Raw genomic sequence first — 21,814 nt, 5'->3', positions numbered from 1 at the left:
TGCATTAATCTTACTTGTAATATCTGTGCTCCGTATTGTAATGTAATATTTGAGCAGTTGTACTGTGAGCCTCTGCGACTGTATGAATCACGATACAGGATAGGGACATCATTTAGTGTGAAGAGCTGCTCTGCGACAGAAATTGTTATCCCCCTTCTGAAAGAGGAGAGCCATAGATACCAGACAGGCTCTGGCTAGATCTTAAAAATGGAAACTCCCTACATCTGGACTGAGAAACCGTCAACGAAAGGACTAAAGACTCTTATTGATGTTCTGCTCTCCTCCCCATAGAAATGAGTCATGCAAGTGGATTCCTTCTATCAGCTGAGTGTGCAGCTCACAGCACATGGCAGGATCGGGATAAAACCCCCAGATTAAAAAAACTAAGAATGTCTATGCTGCTTGGACTCTGTGGGGGAAGAGATCCCAGCTGCTTAGCCTGGGTTAGCCCTAAAGGACAAATAGAACTTGCTGATTATGGAAGCCTATATTATCTTCTGAAAGTCAATTATGTGTCTATGTTTGCTTGCTTTAACCTTGTAAATAACTCTCTAATTTTCTTTTCATATTTAATAAAGCTTCATATAGTTTACTATAGGATTGACTACACCAGTTGTCTTTGGTGTGAAACCTAAAGCGCAATTGACCTGGGCTACGTAACTGCTCCTTCAGGATTAGGAGTTACCTGAAATTTGCTGTGATTCTTTGCATAAGGGGCCATCTGTCACAGAGATATACTTACCTGGGTGGCAAGACAAACTGGAGTACACAAGGGGACTGTCTGTGACTCGTGTTAAGGGTGTTAATGTGCCTGAGGTGTTTGTACTTGGTGCTGTTGGTTGGTGAAATCTAAGTTTAGAACTCACAACCAGTTTGGAGTTTGTGCCCTGGATTTTAACAGTCTACCCTGAGGTTGGTTGCTCTTCCATCACCATTGGAAGCATCACACACATTTACATGTGATCATGTAATTAAAGACTGTATCATAATGCATATACACAAGGGGGGCAAATGAAGGTTGCATGGGCATTTAATAATTTTGGAGTGCTTGGCTTTGCAACATTAATGTTCTTTTAACTTAATTTGTGTGTAATTTTCCTAGGTTAAAAAAAATGAAAAAACAGAAATCCATCATGTGGCATCACATTTACACCCACATGGTTGATAAGCAGGAATGAAACCTTTACATCCCCCACACAGACCTCTGCCACTTGAGCTAACAGTGTAACTGACAGCAGTAGTAGGTTGACATCTTCTATGTGGACCAGCATTGGAGTGGGTTCAGGCACGCACTTTCACAGTGGGTTTTACGAACAGCTGAGGAATGGTGAGACTCAAGAATCTTGGGTTCCATTCCAGGCTCTAGAGAGGAATGTATTCTGGGGGGGCACAGATACTTCTTCCCATCCCCCCCCCAAGCTTTACCCTTTCTGCTCCATTCCCTCCAACCTGTTCCTGTCCCACTCCTGTTTCTTCATCACCCATGACTCCTTGTCCCAATTCCATTCTCCTCACCTAGCCACTCCCAATCTCTACTTCTTAGGTTTCCAGGCAGTCCTAAATCTACCCCCTCAGGGCTTCCCATCAGAGTCCCAGTTTCTCTCCTCCAGTCCCAGTATCTTTGCACAGCCAGCCCCAGTTCTCACCTTGCACCCTAGCTCCTCAGCAGATCTACCCCCCTACCATTCCCATTCCCCTTCCCACTAATTCCAGTCCCAGTCTCCTTACCCAGCCAACCCCAGAGTACTCATCTCCTCATCAGATTTCAGTCTGCCCTCCACCACAAACTCCCTCCCAGGCTCTCAATTCCAGCCCCTTTTTCAAAACAGCAATTAACTCCACCCTGACCTAAAATCTCATCCACTCCCACAGTTCACAAACTTTCATTTGAATTGCTTTTAGAGGTGTTTTCTTTCCCACTCTTGAGCACTCAGGAATCCTTGGGAATATGAAACCACAAACATGTTTTATTGGGGACAAACTAAAAGAAACATTTATTTACATAAAGTGAAATTAGGAAAAACTGAATAGTGTATTAGTACATGGCAGATTCCGCCCCCCATCCCAGTTATTAATTGCTTAGTTCATTAGGGCCCAAAACTCTTATTCACCAAACAATCCCTGCTTATCTAAACCTCGCTCACCCATTCAATCCTCAGCATGCCTAGTGAAGACTGTTCCACCAGGTCTTGTTTAGTTAGGCCCTCAACTGCCAGGCTAGCTCACCAAAGCAGCTTTAGCAACTCCATTACCCATAGAGCCAATCTCACATTATTCTCTCGACTGGGTTCAGAATCTTCAGGCAGAAAATCCAAAGTATGATCCTTGAAACAGAAACCAGACTTACCAATAGCATATTTGAAATCTCTGAGAAAGTCTATGATCCTCACACTGAATTTGGGCTAACTACCCACTTAGAATCCACTACCCACCCGCTCAGGGTGAGCCACTTTTCCCAGACTACACCTTTCAAAATTTCTACAACTTCTCTAAGTACATTTACATGCCTTAGTTAATATCATTTCCAAAAACAGAACACAAATTCCAAACAAGAGAACATAAAACCCTGTATAAAACTGCACTGGGGTGAAATTATGATATGCAAATGAAGTCTGCCGGGGCTAGCTTTTCTCCTTACTCCTATTAGGAAAATAGAGAGTTTCTTTCCTTCTTTAAGCTTTCTCTGGGACTTACTCTGGGGAAAGAATGGGTCTATATTTGCTGCAGATATAAGGAAACAGACAATGTACCATTGCCTTGCTTGGTGCCAGAAAAATCAAATCTGTTAGTGGTTTTATTCGGGACCAGTTAAGTCCAATGCCTAAGGTGTGATGACTTCATACTTTCCAGGAGCTTCTGCATGCTCATTAATTAGATGTGTATGGTTAGTTGGGACAGAGTTAAGTATGCCTTGGCTTCTCTGAGCAGGATGTTAAGAAAGGGGTTATAGGTGTGATCCAAAGATTTAAGCTTAATTTATTTCCAGTGAGCATCAGGGGGTTGTGGATTTTTATGGGCTTACTCCACTCCAAGTATACAAAGCGCTGTGTTTCATCTCTAATTTCCCTCCAAGAAATGACTGCAAGAGACAAAGTTTGTATTTGTGGGCAACTCTATGCACAAAAATGGTGGTACTTCTTTCATTCAGCCTAAGAATGTTCTCTGCACCTCCTGCACACCCTTCCCTTCCAAGAATTTCTTCTTCTTTACTTCCCCTTTCTTCTGCCTCTTTTTAGTAGATTTGTGAAGTGTTAATCATCTTGGAGGACATTTGTGTATTTGGCAGCCATGGTACAACTGCACGCATCTCAAGTGAAATGTCACACACAGAGACACATATCTATATTTATATTGAGAGAGACTCCCTACCCAAAATACCATTTGGCCTAATGGAAGGTGCACCAGGCTGGAAGATTACACATTTTGGTGCAATGTCTTCAATTAACTGGAATTAATGTCTCTGCAGTTCACAACCCATATTATGGATCAAAGCCTCTTACCCCTACTCTAAACAGGGAGGCAGGCAGGTATTGTTCCCATTTCACAAATTAGGTAACTAAACGGTTGCATAAGGTCACTAAAAGTAGAATTGGGAGTATAATCCAGATCTCTAATACAACTGAGCCAATTCGCATCCGATTTGCCACTCTGCCTTTTCAAATGAATGTGCCAAATGTGTGTGCTTGGCTGTGCTATGTACCATCACTGCTCTGACAACTAAACCACAGTCTTCTACCAGAGCCAGGAATAAAGTCCTGATGACCAATATTTCATTGCTGTCTCACAAACAGCTGTACAATCCACTGACAAAGTGTAAACCTCTAAGGGCTTAATCAGGTGCTAATAGCCGGCTTCTGCTACTAGCTGCTTATTTAACTCAGTTGGAAGAGGTCTGTGCTGTGGAAGTTCTGAGTTCAAACCCTGCTAACAAGCCATGTTGGAAAAATAGTATGCAATTATATAATTAAACACTGTGAGGCAGATTCTTAGCCACTTACAATTAGACCAGCTGAGCAGCGGGCTCTATATCATAATGCATAAGCACAAGAGGGACAGCAGAATTAAAGTACTCTTAATTATGGCATTTCCTAACTTTCGAGTACTTGACTTTGCAACTTTAATGTTCTAATATAGTTTTCATATATTACAAAAATAGAGTAGAACTTCAGAGTTACGAACACCTTGGGAATGGAGGTTGTTCATAACTCTCAAATGTTAGTAACTCTGAACAAAACTCTGGTTATTCTTTCAAAAGTTCACAGCTGAACATGGACTTAATACATCTTTGAAACTTTACTATGCAGAAAAAAAATGCTGCTTTAAACCATTTTAATTTAAATGAAACAAGCACAAAAACAGTTTCCTTACCTTGTCAAATCTTTTTTTTAAACTTTCCCTTTATTTTTTTAGTAGCTTATGTTTAACACAGTACTATACTGTATTTGTTTTTTTTTTTTTTTTTTTGTCTCAGCTACTGCCTGATTGCATCCTTCCAGTTCCAAATGAGATGTGTGGTTGACAGGTCAGTTCCTCACTCTGGTGTTCCTAACTCTGAGGTTTTACTTAAAACTTGAAACAGGTTCCTAACTCTGAGGTTTTACTTAAAATTTGAAACAGGTTCCTAACTCTGAGGTTTTACTTAAAACTTGAAATAGCAATAAACTTCAATCTCTCTCTCTCTCTCTCTCTCTCTCTCTCTCTCTCTCTCTCTCTTCCCAGTCTGCAGAGGACATAGTTTGATTAGTCTGTAAGATTAATAATGGTTCACTGGTTGGCTGTGTGTGAGAAGGACCTATTGAGAAAAACGTAATTAAAGAAATGAGATTTGCATTTACGTCATTCTTCTCTCTTGCAGTAGTGAGTGCCATAGTCTAGTTTCAGCTCTGTGAAAGTTCTGTCTCCTGCACCCACCATCTTCCCCCTGCTGGTAGATAGTTTCATTGTTCCAGTAGGTTGTAGCCACTGTGTGTGGTCATGGTTGTGGAGGGAGACGTGATATCTCAGCTAACTAGGGCTAATCCTATGGAGGGCTTTGGACTCCGTATTCAACCGGAAGCCTGTGCAGAAAGAGGAGCATCACAGTGATCTGTTCACAGTATCCTGTGTTGCTTAGCCGGTGGCTTACTGCCTATGATGAACTTTTACATTCCTTAGTATTTCTAGACACCACGACACCTTTAATCCTGTTCCTCTTTTGTCATTTGGTTCTGTCTCCCCATATTTGTGCCTGCATCAATGCCTATCACTTCCTTCCCTTTACCATTTTTCACTACTTAAAATCTGACAATTTTACTCTTAAAAACTTCCCCTTACCCAATCCCAACCTGTACTTGCTCCTTGGGCACTCTGGGCCTTCTCAGCATAGCTCCATTGAAGTCCATGTCTTTTATCTCCCACTTTTGCACTAGCACAACTTTTACACAGATGATCCTCAAATGTACAGGCACCTTTTGACACACTCTGCCTGCCTTGACCACGATATGTGGTCAGCTAAATGTCTCCAAGAAAAAAATATTTTCTAGAGCAAGTGGACAGGGCACGAGGATGCTCCTGTGCAGCTTCCCTCGTTAACTCAGAGCTCACACTTGTCTCTACCATCCATAATCCTAACGTCATCTTTCCCCCTGAACTCCCCTTTCTCATCACGTTATGGCTACAAACCATCTCCTCAGCAATCTCCATGCACCCTTCTGTCTGCTATCCTCCTCTGCTGAAATCCCCATGATGTACACCTTCAGGGGGGTACAAGTTAACGCACCGCCCTGTACACTGGGGAATTTTGGGAGGCAAAGTGCTTCTGGTGTTCCCTTTGGGGTGGGGCAGCTCCACAAAACCCCCAATACATGACTATGCTGAAATGGCATGACCTAGCCTTATATAATGAGGCTAGCATGCCCAAGAAGTCTGTCTCATTATGGCTAGTTTATTAAAAAAATTGGCTCTGTGTCTATCAAAGCAGCCATATTACAAAAAGATTAGCATTTATATCAGCATAAGATTATAAGAAGGCCATACTGGATCAGACCAATGGTCCATCTAGCCCAGTATCCTGTCCTCTGACAGTGGCCAATGCCAGGTGCTTCAGAGGGAATGAACAGAACAGATAATCATCAAGTGATCCATACTCTGTCACCCATTCCCAGCTTCTGGCAATCAGAGGCTAGGGACACCCAGAACATGGTTTTGCATCTCTGCCCATCCTGGCTAATAGCCATTGATGGACCTATCCTCCATGAATTTATCTAGTTCTTTTTTGAACCCTGTCATAGCCTTAGCCTTCACAACATCCTCTGGCAAAGAGTTCCACAGGTTCACACTGTGTGAAGAAATACTTCTTTTTGCTCTTTTTAAACCAGCAAAATAAAACCAGACACACGTAAGGAGAATTTGGTCCCCTCCTCAATTCAGAGCTCACCTCTGTTATTTGTCAAGCTAGGCTCCCGTCCTATTACATTGCCTCACTTTTTTGCTCAGGCAATTTTGGAGCAACCCAAAACATCATCTTGATCTTATCCAGGAAAGATCTAGGTTGGGATGGGGTATAGCATATGGAATCATAGAGTTTAAGGCTAGAAGGGCCCAGCAGATCATCTAGTCTGACCTGCTGTATATCACAGGCCACCACCACCACCCAGCACACACACATTTAACCCAACAACTCATATGTGTTACATTATGTATACACACAAGAGGATAGAGCTGTATTTGATGCACAACCCTTTGATTTTTCTGACCTTTGTGTGATTAAAATTTCAGCTTTAAATCTTGTCAGCCTTAAAATTCCAGGGCCTGATTCACTACTGTTTTTCTCTGCTATCAAGCCGGTGTAACTCCATTGATTTCAGAAGACTTACAGCAGTGTAAAACTGGACTAACATAGTGATGGATGAGGCTCTCACTCTTTAGTATGCCATTAATTGAGGAATTGGTACGGGGCACACATCCTCAACAGCATCTGAACCAGGCTGACATGTATTATTATTTTTATGCATTTCTGCAAAATAATCAGGAAAGTAAAATTGACCCAGGACACCCTTCATCAGCATCAATCAGCGCAGCTTTGTAAATTTCTGAGGCAGTGCTGTGAGCATATGTAGCTGAAAGGGTTGTTGATACAGTAGTAGCTGGACAGAACTGATGACAATCTCCAAGCATGATCATGTTTGTATGTTTTTCCAGTTTATTCATAACAACCCTTGATAACAAGGACAATGGCAACTGACTTTTTCACATTGGTGTGGGGATTATTTTTTAACACACAAAACTGATTGGGTTTATTGTAAAATGAACATTAACCCTTTGATGGTGGCCAACTTGCCTGAATTTGGTAGGGACATGGATGCAACATGGAGATTTCTGTTGATGTCTATGGCAGATGTAGACTTTAGGATTATACACAGGACAATTTTTTTTAAAGGGTTCAGTCCAGAACAGGACAAATGTATATATTTGAATTTGGCAAGAGAAAGCTTCAGCATTCCTGGCATGACAAGTGCAGAGCTTAGAGTCCTCACTGGGACACCACAGGGGATGACATCCTTGGCAGAAAGAGCATACACATTGAATTTCTGGCGAGGAACACCCAAAAGGGTTGGAGTGCAGACTCTGGGAGGGTGTGGAGGTGGTGGTGCTTACCTGGGGATCCTAGGCAGGGTGGGCCGGGGGTCCTCTGTGTGCTGCTACCTCCAGGCACTGCCCCCACAGCTTCCTATTGGCTACAGGGGTGCCTGAGGCGGGAGCAGTGTGCGTAGACACAAACCCACCCCACCCAAGGGCCACAGGGAGGGAGCCAGCAGGTCTTGGCAGGACAAAGGGCCTAGGGTTCATTCCTGGCATGACAAGCATATGGGGATTACATTCCCCCCAGGGAATAGGACATCCCTATTTAATTGTTAGCAACACAGACATAGGGAAGAATTGCCAATAGGGCAAACCTATGACTTATTTTGGCAAGAGAAATATACAGTAGAGTAGGGGTTGTATTTCATGCTAAATAAACTCATAAATGCTGGCAGGATACATGTGTATCTGATTCCCAAGGGGGTGTGCACCACTCCAGTCCCTGGTAGCATGCATTGCTCTCAGAGTCCTCAGGGAAAGGTTAAACAAACCCATCTGATTCCTGGCAAATTATGATTTTTCTGCAGGCCCAATTAACATGTGCTTGGATTTCTGGTGCTTTTGACCTGCCCTGCATAATTTCCATCACAACACATGTAGAACTTCTTCTAAGCAAGTATGACTCCTGTCAAAACAAAGCAGTGGATTAAGCTGCTGGCAAGATAAAAATGTATAATATTAATGTATCAGACGGGCAAGACGGTCAAACTAACTGTTTGTGAATAAAGACTTTGTTCTCCTTGCAAAGTGTTCACAGATTGAGCTATGCAAATATAGTTTGAAATATCTGCCATATCATCTGTATGAACAATTTTCCAGTTTACTGTTTGGTCACATCTTTCAAGGTTAGAGAATGGCTGTGCCACACCCACTCTACTTGGAGCACCACCAAGCAGTGCTACCCCAGGAGTAGCACAGGGAAGGAACTGGTCCCCCTTGCTCTCAGAGTGAGGAACAATTTGTGATGCTATAGGCCAGCAGCAAGTTACAACAGCCACCACGCTAGCTCAGGCTACACGGGTTGGTGCACTGAGAGGCAGAACCAAAGCTCCACCTGCTCCCTGAATCACTGGTGGAAATCAGAGACTCAACCAAGGAGAGGAAGGTATCGTGAGGGACAGGATGAATCAAAGAAGTAGAACTCTACATATGAAGATCTCTTCCTTGGTTTCCATCAGAATTGTCATTTGGGCCTTAGCACACATAGCAAATGCAACACTTGTAACTGGCGCTCTCTGTTTCACCATGGGAGCTGTGCCTTCTGTCTATAGAAGTGGCTATCACCTTCCAATTGAATGTCAGGGAAATGAGCACACTTATTAGTAGAGCCCTACCAAATTCATGGCCATAAAAAACATGTCACAGACTGTGAAATCGGTATAATACAGGATAAAAGTAAACAAAAGACCAGATTTCACAGGGGAGACCAGAGTTTTTCCAGTTGGGGCTCCTGACCCAAAAGGGAGTTGCAGGAGGGGGTAGCTAGGTTATTTTAGGGGAGTCACACTCTGTGTTCCCTTTAAGCTGCGTGCTGGAGCGGCATCCAGGAGTGATTGAAGTGCCACACAGTTGATTAGCAGAGCCTCTCACATCCTAGAGATGGTGTGTATTCAGGTGCCCCTCCCCCGCTGCTTTGCAGACACTTCCTGTCCTTTGCCTTGGAGCCCCTGCTGCTCCTGGGTCCTTCCTGCTGGCTGTGCCGGGGCGGAAGGGATACTGATGTCAGGGTATCCCCTTACTCCTGTACCCCAGCAGGGGAGAGGGGATAGCCCCGAGGGTCTGAAGTCTGAACACTGTTCCAGGAGGAGTGAGTGCCTTTAACTTAAAGAGACAACACATGGTCCTTCAGAGACTTCTCCAGCACACACAGTCTCTTGTCTGTCTATCTCCTCTCTCACACACACACACTCAGTCTGTGTGTCTCTACACACACACACACTCTCTCTACACACACACACAGAGTCTGTACACACACAGTCTGTGTCTCTGTGTCCAGGGGTGGCAGGTTTGTAGACATTTTGGTGGTGTCCAGAACGCCCAGAGCCCGTCCCCCCCTCAACTCCGCACCCCAAACTCCCCCACACACACCTGCCTAAGGCTCTGGGAGGGAGTTTGGGTGGGGGAGTGGGTCTGGGTTGCAGGCTCTGGGATGGAGTTTGGGTGCTGGGTGCAGGCTCTGGGCTGGGGCAGGGGGTGGGGGTATAGGAGGAGATGAGGGGTGCAGTTTCTAGGAGGGAGTTTGGGTGCAGGCTCTGGGAGGGACTGCGGAGGGCTGGGGTGCAGGCTCTGGGAGGGAGTTTGGGGGAGGGAGCGGGGGTGTGGGAAAGGGGTTGGGGTGCAGGCTCTGGGAGGGTGTGGAGGTGGTGGCGCTTACCTGGGGATCCTAGGCAGGGTGGGCCAGTTGTCCTCTGTGTGCTGCTACCCGCAAGCACTGCCCCCGCAGCTTCCTATTGGCTACAGGGGTGCTTGAGGAGGGAGCAGTGCGCGTAGACACAGACCTACCCCACCCAAGGGCCGCAGGGAGGGGCCAGAAGCCACGTGGAGCGAGCAGGCAGGGAACCGCTCAACTCTGCTGCACTGCCGACGTTGGGTGGGGGCCCCGGGCCATTTTAAATCGCCCAGAGGACGCGCTGGGGGGGAGCAACCAAAGGCGGAAGGCGGGTCCAAGGGAGAGACCCGGAATCAAATATTGCTGGAGCCGAGCTCCGGGCCAGGATATTCCTGGAGCCCAGGCACCACGGGCCATAGAAGTCGCCGACCATGTCTGTGTGTAAACACACACACATAGCGTATTGAAAACTCACCTTCCAAAACCTACTTGTGTTATTTTTGTTTCTTTATACTTCCTAGTACTTACTGCAATGCACATATATTATCTGTAATTTTATTCTTTCAAAGTGTGTTCTCTTAGTTTTTTTACTGGTCTATGCATTTTATAATTTTTAAATCTCTCTTATACTTAAATTGAACTATTTGAAGAGTGAGTTCTAATATGCCTAACCCGTCCTGGCTGGAGTAATTATCCATATGGTAGCTATTTAAAAATCTATATTATATCTAGGTTTTCTGTTTCTACTAGTGGCACACATTACCTCGGTGTTCCCAGTTGACTAAGGGCTCCTGAAGAGAATGGTGGGTAGGTGGGCCAACTTTTGGCCTTGCTGTCCGTAGCAGTCAGGCCGAGAATCAAAAGCCATCCTCCCCAGGCTCACAGCCACCCAGGGGCTCCTTTGCACCATCTTGCCTCCGTTCGTGCCACGCTCTGACTAGCTAAACTAGGCAACCCACGGGGAGCTTCTCAAGGTGACCCCTGGCATGGGCTCGGGTGAGAAAAACACCTGGAAGTTCATCAGCTGTGGCAAGAAGTGTGAAGAGTAGGAGTAGTGACGGGGCTGTAGCTTTCCACATCATCTCAATTTGGACAGCTTTCCATTCCCCGTTTCTGTGTAATGTCCCTCCCACTGGTTTCCTTTGCGGAGCTGTACAATTCGGGCAGGGTGGCCACTTAGAAATCTTTTCCTTTCTTTTCTTTTGAGATTGGGAGCATTCGGACAGTTTGAGTGTTTCAGGGTGTGTTTTTTCCCATTTGGAGCCATTTGAAAGGTTAGCCGAAAGAGGAGAGATTTTCACAAGAAAGTTGGCTTTCTGCACACATCGGGCCCTTGGAAGTAACGTTTAGCTACGTCAATGCGTCCGAGTGGGGTTTCTACAGTGCCTCAATAGCATGCTTGTTTGGCTTCGGCATGGTAGAGTCCCATGCCTGCGTCTTCCTTCTCCGCATGCGCGTTTGGCTTCGGCTAGGTAGAGTCCCATGCCTGCGACTTCCCTGTGTCCCAGGGATGGCTACTGTGAAGCCAGCAGACTTTGGGAGAAAAGGGGTAGAAAAGAAAGTAACTCGAGCTGATTTAGAGGGGTGGTGCCCCTGGGCAGAGTGCTCCTCCTGCTCCTTCCTGTCTGAGCTGTGGGCTCCGGGGCTGCCTGTGGGAGGATGGGGTCCAGGGAATCCCAAGCTCACCCTGTGCAGGCTGACTCTGAAGCCTCTCCTCTAGCTTGGGGTGCCGAGTATTAAGCCTTCCTCTGGTGCTTGGGCTGGAGAGCATGATCAGCTCTCGGGTATATTTGGGTGGAGATAGTGGCCGGCAAGAATTCAGGCCATCAGGTCAAGCCGCTGGGGACAATGCGGGTGAACCAACAGCCCTGCGCTTTTGCTTCCTGGGCCGCCAGCTCAAGCCTCATCGCCTATGAGTTGGGAAGGCAGCTGGCCAGGTTCACCCTTCCCCTCCGCTCCCCGGGCCCAAGTCTCTGTGCCTTTGAGCCAGCAGGCCGAGCAAGGACCCCAGAGAGGGGAGGGAAGCAGGTGGCCGGAGCCTCGCCCTGCCAGCGCAGGCTGGTCCCTTCCCCCAGCAAGGCTCTTGCCTGCTCTCTGCAAGCCACTCAGCCCATCTCCTTTTGGCCTCTCCGACCCCTAGGAGTCAGCCAAAAGAGCAGAAGCCACACTCTGCATCCAGCACACGGAGTGGCCAGCATGGGGCTTGAACCCATGACCTTGGCGTTATTAGCACCACGCTCTAACCAGCTGAGCTAGCCGGCCCACAGGAAGCACTAGCTTGCCTGACCCGTTTGGAAGGAGTCACCGGCCGGCGCCAGGACAGCGTGGCGTCCGGTATGACATGGTTGGATCAAAAGCTTCACAGGCCAAATGGGGGAATTAGTTCAAGTGGTAGAGCCCTCACTTTGCATGCGAGAGGAAGCGAGATCGAGGCCCGCGTTTTCCAGCGTCAAGGCAGCGATGGTACTTTCTCTTGTCCTTCTTTTAGAAGCCATTGAGAGTCAGCGGGCTAAGCTCCTCCGGTGGCCTCCATCCCTCTCCCCGCTTTGCCTCCCAAAAACCCAGCCCCTGCCGAGCAGAAAGCTCTGCGTCCCCGGCCCTTCTCTCCCTTGCGCTGTCCTGGAGGCTGGAGACAGGTTGGGGAAGTTAGCGCACACGGAAGAGCATGGGAGAAGTAGTGAGATGGATACACATATCCTCCAGCCTGCTCCGCTGTAGTGGGGGACCTGCCCCTTTCTTGCTGAGCTGTCACTAGAGTGAGATCCCTTTCCCCCTCCCTCCCTCGCTGCTAGTCTACACAAAGCTGATTGGCTGGGAGGGAGTGCCACTCAAATACAGAATTACTCCCATCCCAAGGCTCCGTGAAGGGAATGAAGAGATGAGCGGGGCTGAGGGGAGGGGCACGAGATACCACCTAAGCTGAGACCGCGACACCACACAGCCTCCTGATCTCAGCCAGCACGGCAGCCGTGGAGCAGAGCACACCGACAGCTTGGAGAAAGCCAAAGCGGGGCAGGGCTGCGTTGGTCAGGAACGGTGAGTCTGCAGGTGTCTATCCTGGCAGAGGCAGGGTCGTTTTGCTGTACGCTGTGCCAGCGGCCAGGGAGCCTGTGTGAGCCCTGCTAGAGTTCCTGAGCTGGGTCTGCTCCTGGCTTTGTTTGGGTTAGAGGAAAGTGGCGAAGATAAGAACAGCCGCTCTGGGTGAGGCCAACGGTCCATCTAGGCCAGTATCATGTCTTCTGACGGTAGCCGATGCCAGGTGCTTCAGAGACAATGGCCAGATCAGGCAATCATCAAGTGATCTATCCCTGCGTTGTCTTCTGAAGTTTGGTGCTTGTTCCAGGGGCTAACTCTCACCCCTCACCCCCTCTCCCGACACACCACAGGGAGGGAGTGTTGGTGTTTGTGCCGAAGCGTGTGGCTGGGGCTCGGGCCCCTTCCCCAACTCTGGGTAGCCCCCCCATCTCAGGCTGTGTTCTGCTTAAGGCCACAGAGCCTATGCCTGGTGCCTGGGAGTCAGGCCAGCTGTGGGGAATTAGCTCAAGCGGTAGAGCGCTCGCTTTGCATGCGAGAGGTAGTGGGATCAATGACCACATTCTCCAAGCAGTTGACTAAGGGCTCCGGGTGGGCCAGCCAGCCGACTTTTGGCCTTGCTCTCTGTAGCAGTCAGGCCGAGAATCAAAAGCCATCCTCCCCAGGCCCACAGCCACCCAGGGGCTCCTTTGCACCAACTTGCCTCCGTTAGTGCCACGCTCTGACCAGTTGAACTAGGCAACCCATGGGGAGCTTCTCAAGGTGATCCCCTGGCGTGGGCTGGGGTGAGAAAAGCACCTGGAAGCTCATCAGCTGTGGCAAGAAATGTGATGAGTAGGAGTAGTGACGGGGCTGTAGCTTTCCACATCATCTCAATTTAGGCAGCTTTCCATTACCCTTTCTGTGTAATGTCCCTCCCGCTGTACAATTTGGGCAGGGTGGCCACTTAGAAATCTTTGCGGAGCTGTACAGTTCAGGCAGGGTGGCCACTTATAAATCTTTTCCTTTCTTTTCTTTTGAGATTGGGAGCATTCGGACAGTTTGGGTGTTTCAGGGTGTGTTTTTTCCCATTTGGAGCCATTTGAAAGGTTAGCCGAAAGAGGAGAGTTTTTCACAAGAAAGTTCGTTTTCTGCACACGTCGGGCCCTTGGAAGTAACGTTTAACTACGTCAATGCGTCCAAGTGGGGTTTCTACAGTGCCTCAATAGCATGCGCGTTTGGCTTCAGCTATGTAGAGTCCTGTGCCTGCGACTTCCCTGTGTCCCAGGGATGGCTACTGTGAAGCCAGCAGACTTTGGGAGAAAAGGGGTAGAAGAGAAAGCAACTCGAGCTGACTTAGAGTGGCGTTGCCCCTGGGCAGAGTGCTCCTCCTGCTCCTTCCTGTCTGAGCTGTGGGCTCCGGGGCTGCCTGTGGGAGGATGGGGTCCAGGGAACTCCCAAGCTCACCCTGCGCAGGCTGACTCTGAAGCCTCTCCTCTAGCTTGGGGTGCCGAGTATTAAGCCTTCCTCTGGGGCTCAGGCTGGAGAGCATGATCCGCTCTCGGGTACATTTGGGTGGAGATAGGGGCCGGCAAGAATTTGGGCCATCAGGTCAAGCCGCTGGGGACAATGCGGGTGAGCCAACAGCCCTGCGCTTTTGCTTCCTGGGCCGCCAGCTCAAGCCTCATCGCCTATGAGCTGGGAAGGCAGCTGGCCAGGTTCACCCTTCCCCTCCGCTCCCCGGGCCCAAGTCCCTGTCCCTTTGAGCCAGCAGGCCGAGCAAGGAGCCGAGAGAGGGGAGAGAAACAGGTGGCCGGAGCCTCGCCCTGCCAGCGCAGGCTGGTCCCTTCCCCCAGCAGGGCTCTTGCCTGCTCTCTGCAAGCCACTCAGCCCATCTCCTTTTGGCCTCTCCGACCCCTAGGGGTCAGCCAAAAGAGCAGAAGCCATGCTCTGCATCCAGCACACAGAGTGGCCAGCATGGGGCTTGAACCCATGACCTTGGCGTTATTAGCACCACGCTCTAACCAGCTGAGCTAGCCGGCCCACAAGAAGCACTGGCTTGCCTTATCCATTTGGAAGGAGTCAGGACAGCGTGGCGTCTGGTATGACATGTTTGGATCAAGAGCTTCACAGGCCAAAGCGGGGAATTAGCTCAAGTGGTAGAGCCCTCACTTTGCGTGCAAGAGGCAGCGGGAGCAAGGCAGCGATGGTACTTTCTCTTGCCCTTCTTTTAGAAGCCATTGAGAGTCAGCGGCCTAAGCTCCTCCGGTGGCCTCCATCCCTCTTCCCGCTTTGCCTCCCAAAAACCCAGCCCTGGCCGAGCAGAAAGCTCTTCGTCCCCGGCCCTTCTCTCCCTTGCGCTGTCTTGGAGGCTGGAGACAGGTTGGGGAAGTTAGCGCACATGGAAGAGCATGGGAGAAGTAGTGAGATGGATACACATATCCTCCAGCCTGCTCCGCTGTAGTGGGGGACCTGCCCCTTTCTTGCTGAGCTGTCACTAGAGCGCGATCCCTTTCCCCCTCCCTCCCTCGCTGCTAGTCTACACAAAGCTGATTGGCTGGGAGGGAGTGCCACTCAAATACAGAATTACTCCCATCCCAAGGCTCCGTGAAGGGAATGAAGAGATGGGCGGGGGTGAGGGGAGGGGCACGTGATACCACCTAAGCTGAGACCATAACACCACACAGCCTCCTGATCTCAGCCAGCACGGCAGCCGTGGAGCAGAGCACACCGACAGCTTGGAGAAAGCCAAAGCGGGGCAGGGCTGCGTTGGTCAGGAACGGTGAGTCTGCGGGTGTCTATCCTGGCGGAGGCAGGGTCATTTCGCTGTACGCTGTGCCAGCGGCCAGGGAGCCTGTGTGAGCCCTGCTAGAGTTCCTGAGCTGGGCCTGCTCCTGGCTTTGTTTGGGTTAGAAGAAAGTGGCGAAGATAAGAACGGCCGCTCTGGGTGAGGCCATTGGTCCATCTAGCCCAGTATCATGTCTTCTGACGGTAGCCGATGCCAGGTGCTTCGGAGACAATGGCCAGAGCAGGCAATCATCAAGTGATCTATCCCTGCGTTGTCTTCTGAAGTTTCGTGCTTGTTCCAGGGGCTAATTCTCACCCCTCACCCCCTCTCCCGACACACTCCAGGGAGGGAGTGTTGGTGTTTGTGCCGAGGCGCGTGGCTGGGACTCGGGCCCCTTCCCCAACTCTGGGTAGCCCCCCCATCTCAGGCTGTGTTCTGCTTAAGGCCACAGAGCCTGTGCCTGGTGCCTGGGAGTCAGGCCAGCTGTGGGGGAATTAGCTCAAGCGGTAGAGCGCTCGCTTTGCATGCGAGAGGTAGTGGGATCGATGCCCACATTCTCCAAGCAGTTGACTAAGGGCTCCGGGTGGGCCAGCCAGCCGACTTTTGGCCTTGCTCTCTGTAGCAGTCAGGCCGAGAATCAAAAGCCATCCTCCCCAGGCCCACAGCCACCCAGGGGCTCCTTTGCACCACCTTGCCTCCGTTAGTGCCACGCTCTGACCAGTTGAACTAGGCAACCCACGGGGAGCTTCTCAAGGTGATCCCCTGGCGTGGGCTGGGGTGAGAAAAGCACCTGGAAATTCATCAGCTGTTGCAAGAAGTGTGAAGAGTAGGAGTAGTGACGGGGCTGTGGCTTTCCACATCATCTCAATTTGGGTAGCTTTCCATTCCCCCTTTCTGTGTAATGTCCCTCCCACTGGTTTCCTTTGCGGAGCTGTACAATTCGGGCAGGGTGGCCACTTAGAAATCTTTTTCTTTCTTTTATTTTGAGATTGGGAGCATTCGGACAGTTTGGGTGTTTCAGGGTGTGTTTTTTCCCATTTGGAGCCATTTGAAAGGTTAGCCGAAAGAGGAGAGTTTTTCACAAGAAAGTTGGCTTTCTGTACACGTCGGGCCCTTGGAAGTAATGTTTAGCTACGTCAATGCGTCCGAGGGGAGATTCTACAGTGCCTCAATAGCATGCACGTTTGGCTTCGGCTAGGTAGAGTCCCGTGCCTGTGAATTCCCTGTGTCCCAGGGATGGCTACTGTGAAGCCAGCAGACTTTGGGAGAAAAGGGGTAGAAAAGAAAGCAACTCGAGCTGATTTAGAGGGGTTGTGCCCCTGGGCAGAATGCTCCTCCTGCTCCTTCCTGTCTGAGCTGTGGGCTCCGGGGCTGCCTGTGGGAGGATGGGGTCCAGGGAATCCCAAGCTCACCCTGCGCAGGCTGACTCTGAAGCCTCTCCTCTAGCTAGGGGTGCAGAGTATTAAGTCTTCCTCTGGGGCTTGGGCTGGAGAGCATGATCCGCTCTCGGGTATATTTGGGTGGAGATAGCGGCCGGCAAGAATTCAGGCAATCAGGTCAAGCCGCTGGGGACAAGGCGGGTGAGCCAGCAGCCCTGCGCTTTTGCTTCCTGGGCCGCCAGCTCAAGCCTCATCGCCTATGAGCTGGGAAGGCAGCTGGCCAGGTTCACCCTTCCCCTCCGCTCCCCGGGCCCAAGTCCCTGTCCCTTTGAGCCAGCAGGCCGAGCAAGGAGCCGAGAGAGGGGAGAGAAACAGGTGGCCGGAGCCTCGCCCTGCCAGCGCAGGCTGGTCCCTTCCCCCAGCAGGGCTCTTGCCTGCTCTCTGCAAGCCACTCAGCCCATCTCCTTTTGGCCTCTCCGACCCCTAGGGGTCAGCCAAAAGAGCAGAAGCCATGCTCTGCATCCAGCACACAGAGTGGCCAGCATGGGGCTTGAACCCATGACCTTGGCGTTATTAGCACCACGCTCTAACCAGCTGAGCTAGCCGGCCCACAGGAAGCACTGGCTTGCCTGACCCATTTGGAACGAGTCACTGGCCGGCGCCAGGACGGCATGGCGTCCGGTATGACATGGTTGGATCAAGAGCCTTACAGTCCAAATGGGGGGATTACCTCAAGTGGTAGAGCAGCGGGATCAAGGCTTGCGTTCTCCAGCGTCAAGGCAGCGATGGTACTTTCTCTTGTCCTTCTTTTAGAAGCCATTGAGAGTCAGCAGGCTAAGCTCCTCCGGTGGCCTCCATCCATCTCCCCGCTTGGCCTCCCAAAAAGGCAGCCTTTGCCGAGCAGAAAGCTCTTCGTCCCCCGCCCTTCTCTCCCTTGCGCTGTCTTGGAGGCTGGAGACAGGTTGGGGAAGTTAGCGCACATGGAAGAGCATGGGAGAAGTAGTGAGATGGATACACATATCCTCCAGCCTGCTCCGCTGTAGTGGGGGACCTGCCCCTTTCTTGCTGAGCTGTCACTAGAGCGCGATCTCTTTCCCCCTCCCTCCCTCGCTGCTAGTCTACACAAAGCTGATTGGCTGGGAGGGAGTGCCACTCAAATACAGAATTACTCCCATCCCAAGGCTCCGTGAAGGGAATGAAGAGATGGGCGGGGGTGAGGGGAGGGGCACGTGATTCCACCTCAGCTGAGACCGCGAGACCACACAGCCTCCTGATCTCAGCCAGCACGGCAGCCGTGGAGCAGAGCACACCGACAGCTTGGAGAAAGCCAAAGCGGGGCAGGGCTGCGTTGGTCAGGAACGGTGAGTCTGCGGGTGTCTATCCTGGCTGAGGCAGGGTCGTTTTGCTGTACGCGGTGCAAGCGGCCAGGGAGCCTGTGTGAGCCCTGCTAGAGTTCCTGAGCTGGGCCTGCTCCTGGCTTTGTTTGGGTTAGAGGAAAGTGGCGAAGATAAGAACGGCCGCTCTGGGTGAGGCCAATGGTCCATCTAGCCCAGTATCATGTCTTCTGACGGTAGCCGATGCCAGGTGCTTCAGAGACAATGGCCAGATCAGGCAATCATCAAGTGATCTATCCCTGCGTTGTCTTCTGAAGTTTGGTGCTTGTTCCAGGGGCTAACTCTCACTCCTCACCCCCTCTCCCGACACGCTCCAGGGAGGGAGTGTTGGTGTTTGTGCCGAAGCATGCGGCTGGGACTCGGGCCCCTTCCCCAACTCTGGGTAGCCCCCCCATCTCAGGCTGTGTTCTGCTTAAGGCCACAGAGCCTATGCCTGGTGCCTGGGAGTCAGGCCAGCTGTGGGGGAATTAGCTCAAGCGGTAGAGCGCTCGCTTTGCATGCGAGAGGTAGTGGGATCAATGACCACATTCTCCAAGCAGTTGACTAAGGGCTCTGGGTGGGCCAGCCAGCTGACTTTTGACCTTGCTGTCTGTAGCAGTCAGGCCGAGAATCAAAAGCCATCCTCCCCAGGCCCACAGCCACCCAGGGGCTCCTTTGCACCAACTTGCCTCCGTTAGTGCCACACTCTGACCAGTTGAACTAGGCAACCCACGGGGAGCTTCTCAAGGTGATCCCCTGCCGTGGGCTGGGGTGAGAAAAGCACCCGGAAATTCATCAGCTGTTGCAAGAAGTGTGAAGAGTAGGAGTAGTGACGGGGCTGTAGCTTTCCACATCATCTCAATTTGGGCAGCTTTCCATTCCCCCTTTCTGTGTAATGTCCCTCCCGCTGTACAATTTGGGCAGGGTGGCCACTTTGAAATCTTTGCGGAGCTGTACAATTCGGGCAGGGTGGCCATTTAGAAATCTTTTTCTTTCTTTTCTTTTGAGATTGGGAGCATTCGGACAGTTTGGGTGTTTCAGGGTGTGTTTTTTCCCATTTGGAGCCATTTGAAAGGTTAGCCGAAAGAGGAAAGTTTTTCACAAGAAAGTTGGCTTTCTGTACACGTCAGGCCCTTGGAAGTAATGTTTAGCTACGTCAATGCGTCCGAGTGGGGTTTCTACAGTGCCTCAATAGCATGCGCGTTTGGCTTCGGCTAGGTAGAGTCCCATGCCTGCGTCTTCCCTCTCAGCATGCGCGTTTCGCTTCGGCTAGGTAGAGTCCCGTGCCTGTGAATTCCCTGTGTCCCAGGAATGGCTACTGTGAAGCCAGCAGACTTTGGGAGAAAAGGGGTAGAAAAGAAAGCAACTCGAGCTGATTTAGAGGGGTGGTGCCCCTGGGCAGAGTGCTCCTCCTGCTCCTTCCTGTCTGAGCTGTGGGCTCCGGGGCTGCCTGTGGGAGGATGGGGTCCAGGGAATCCCAAGCTCACCCTGCGCAGGCTGACTCTGAAGCCTCTCCTCTAGCTAGGGGTGCAGAGTATTAAGCCTTCCTCTGGGGCTTGGGCTGGAGAGCATGATCCGCTCTCAGGTATATTTGGGTGGAGATAGCGGGCGGCAAGAATTCGGGCCATCAGGTCAAGCCGCTGGGGACAATGCGGGTGAGCCAGCAGCCCTGCGCTTTTGCTTCCTGGGCCGCCAGCTCAAGCCTCATCGCCTATGAGCTGGGAAGGCAGCTGGCCAGGTTCACCCTTCCCCTCCGCTCCCCGGGCCCAAGTCTCTGTCCCTTTGAGCCAACAGGCTGGGCAAGGAGCCCAGAGAGGGGAGGAAAGCAGGTGGCCGGAGCCTCGCCCTGCGAGCGCAGGCTGGTCCCTTCCCCCAGCAGGGCTCTTGCCTGCTCTCTGCAAGCCACTCAGCCCATCTCCTTTTGGCCTCTCCGACCCCTAGGGGTCAGCCAAAAGAGGAGAAGCCATGCTCTGCATCCAGCACACGGAGTGGCCAGCATGGGGCTTGAACCCATGACCTTGGCGTTATTAGCACCACGCTCTAACCAGCTGAGCTAGCCGGCCCACAGGAAGCACTGGCTTGCCTGACCCGTTTGGAAGGAGTCACCGGCCGGCGCCAGGACAGCGTGGCGTCCGGTATGACATGGTTGGATCAAGAGCTTCACAGGCCAAATGGGGGAATTAGTTCAAGTGGTAGAGCCCTCCCTTTGCATGCGAGAGGAAGCGAGATCGAGGCCCGCGTTTTCCAGCGTCAAGGCAGCGATGGTACTTTCTCTTGCCCTTCTTTTAGAAGCCATTGAGAGTCAGCGGGCTAAGCTCCTCCGGTGGCCTCCATCCCTCTCCCCGCTTTACCTCCCAAAAAGCCAGCCCTTGCCGAGCAGAAAGCTCTTCGTCCCCGGCCCTTCTCTCCCTTGCGCTGTCTTGGAGGCTGGAGACAGGTTGGGGAAGTTAGCGCACATGGAAGAGCATGGGAGAAGTAGTGAGATGGATACACATATCCTCCAGCCTGCTCCGCTGTAGTGGGGGACCTGCCCCTTTCTTGCTGAGCTGTCACTAGAGCGCGATCCCTTCCCCCCCCCTCGCTGCTAGTCTACACAAAGCTGATTGGCTGGGAGGGAGTGCCACTCAAATACAGAATTACTCCCATCCCAAGGCTCCGTGAAGGGAATGAAGAGATGGGCGGGGGTGAGGGGAGGGGCACGTGATTCCACTTCAGCTGAGACCGCGAGACCACACAGCCTCCTGATCTCAGCCAGCACGGCAGCCGTGGAGCAGAGCACACTGACAGCTTGGAGAAAGCCAAAGCGGGGCAGGGCTGTGTTGGTCAGGAACGGTAAGTCTGCGGGTGTCTATCCGGGCGGAGGCAGGGTCGTTTTGCTGTACGCTGTGCCAGCGGCCAGGGAGCCTGTGTGAGCCCTGCTAGAGTTCCTGAGCTGGGCCTGCTCCTGGCTTTGTTTGGGTTAGAGGAAAGTGGCGAAGATAAGAACGGCCCTTCTGGGTGAGGCCAATGGTCCATCTAGGCCAGTATCATGTCTTCTGACGGTAGCCGATGCCAGGTGCTTCAGAGACAATGGCCAGAGCAGGCAATCATCAAGTGATCTATCCCTGCGTTGTCTTCTGAAGTTTGGTGCTTGTTCCAGGGGCTAACTCTCACCCCTCACCCCCTCTCCCGACACACTCCAGGGAGGGAGTGTTGGTGTTTGTGCTGAGGCGCGTGGCTGGGACTCGGGCCCCTTCCCCAACTCTGGGTAGTCCCCCCATCTCAGGCTGTGTTCTGCTTAAGGCCACAGAGCCTGTGCCTGGTGCCTGGGAGT

The 21,814-nt window shown here is 51.2% G+C and overlaps 5 non-coding genes across 5 annotated transcripts; 1 reads left to right on the top strand and 4 right to left on the bottom strand.

Moving 5' to 3' along the window:
- Positions 1-12,137: 12,137 nt before the first annotated feature.
- TRNAI-AAU lies at positions 12,138-12,211 on the bottom strand. Its single transcript has one exon. It is a non-coding gene; the product is annotated as a tRNA-Ile (tRNA).
- A 2,719-nt stretch (positions 12,212-14,930) lies between these two features.
- On the bottom strand, positions 14,931-15,004 carry TRNAI-AAU. Its single transcript has one exon. It is a non-coding gene; the product is annotated as a tRNA-Ile (tRNA).
- A 1,233-nt stretch (positions 15,005-16,237) lies between these two features.
- Positions 16,238-16,310, top strand: TRNAA-UGC. Its single transcript has one exon. It is a non-coding gene; the product is annotated as a tRNA-Ala (tRNA).
- A 1,353-nt stretch (positions 16,311-17,663) lies between these two features.
- TRNAI-AAU lies at positions 17,664-17,737 on the bottom strand. Its single transcript has one exon. It is a non-coding gene; the product is annotated as a tRNA-Ile (tRNA).
- A 2,753-nt stretch (positions 17,738-20,490) lies between these two features.
- On the bottom strand, positions 20,491-20,564 carry TRNAI-AAU. The gene has a single exon. It is a non-coding gene; the product is annotated as a tRNA-Ile (tRNA).
- Positions 20,565-21,814: the final 1,250 nt, after the last annotated feature.

The sequence above is a fragment of the Chelonia mydas genome, chromosome 1 (genome assembly GCF_015237465.2).
Source record: "Chelonia mydas isolate rCheMyd1 chromosome 1, rCheMyd1.pri.v2, whole genome shotgun sequence".
Taxonomy (NCBI): Eukaryota; Metazoa; Chordata; order Testudines; family Cheloniidae; genus Chelonia; species Chelonia mydas.
The sequence above is the reverse complement of the archived record's forward strand: the minus strand, read 5'-3'. Positions and strand labels throughout refer to the sequence as shown.